The sequence below is a fragment of the Rhagoletis pomonella genome, unplaced genomic scaffold (assembly GCF_013731165.1).
Source record: "Rhagoletis pomonella isolate Grant_MI unplaced genomic scaffold, Rhpom_1.0 Rhpom_scaffold_00005, whole genome shotgun sequence".
Lineage (NCBI taxonomy): Eukaryota > Metazoa > Arthropoda > Insecta > Diptera > Tephritidae > Rhagoletis > Rhagoletis pomonella.
Window position 1 is genome coordinate 20,945,695 of NW_023458559.1, and position 1,556 is coordinate 20,947,250.

Sequence of the window (1,556 nt, forward strand, 5' to 3'; positions counted from 1 at the left end):
GCCATCGATTTGTGCTTGAATCGCTATCTGAAATTACACTTATATTCCACAATTTTTATTGGGCTTCAGGCTGTTTCTAATAAAAAAAATGTTGTGGAAAAACAACAATTATTTACTATCAACAAATCTCCTCATCAGACTTTTTCTACGCGGTCACTGGGATATGAACCATTAAAAACTATTGAGATCTCAAAACAGTTTTTACCATTATTATCTTATACTAAATGATTGGCGGCCGCTGTGGTGTAGTGGTAAGCAGTGCGCGCTTCCACTCCGCATAGCATGGGTTCAAGTCCTGCTCAAAGCAACATCGCAAAAAAATTAAGAAAAAAGGTTTTTTCTTATTAGCGGTCGCCCCTCGACAGGCAATGGCAAACCACCGAGTGTATTTCTGCCATGAAAAACAGCTTCTCCTAAAAATACAATCGCCGCTCGGAGTTGACGTAAAACTGTAGGCCAAACACTAACCGAACATTAAATACCCGGCGCAAGTATTACATATATGATTTTCACCTTTCCGAAAGCTACCGCTACATGGTAAGCCGGGGTGTATCAATTTTGAGTAAATCAAGCATATCTGAAATTTACCGTTATATGAAAAGCGGGCGTAATTTTTGTCCGATTTCAATAATTTTCAACGTTGTGATTTTAGGTGGCAGGCACAATAACCACACTGAGGTTAAGAATTGTTGCAAGCATCAATTTTGAATAAATTAGCTTTAATATTTACTGATTTCTCGAAGATTTCGTATTTCTCCAAATTTCCGTTTTATGGGATGCGGGCGTGGTTATTGTCCGATTTGGTATGAATTACCAAGGCCAACAACTGTGCCAAGTTTAGAAGAAATTGGTGCAGCGGTTACCAAGATATACACATGTATCCATAAGTGGGTGTGGCTACGCCCATTTCCCCAAAATTTACAATATTCTTATTTTTGGTCTAAAAATTATGGTAAATATCAATTTAGAGTGAATAATCTTCTGTAGTTACTAAAATATCGCAGTTTTCGTATTTCTGAAAATCACCTTTATATGGGAGGTAGGCGTGATTATTGTCCGATTTTGCCCAATACCAATACCATCCGCCCTACGACAGAAAGAAGTGCACGTACCAAGTTTCGTTAAGATATCTCAATATTTATTCGAGTTATCGTGTGCACAGACGGACGGACGGACAGACAGGCACCGCTTAATCGATTTCTCTTTTCATTCTGATCATTTATGTATACATTTGTCTATATCCATATCTATCTCGATTCGTTTTGCCTGCTACAAACAACCGTTATGTGAACAAAGTTATAATACTCTTGTGCACAAGTACGCTCGGGTATAAAAAAAATTATGGCAAATTTTATGCATATTTCTCTCCAACAGGGGGCTAAGAAAAAAGGTAGAAGCTAAACCGGATTTTTCCGGCTAAACCCAAATAAAAAAGCTAAATCTATCCGGAAATTTCTAAAATGGCAACACTGGCCATATACAATGCAACTACAAATGTAATCGGTGGTTGCATTCGAGTGTTTATTGAAATGGAAATCGATAAATGTGCAATCAGC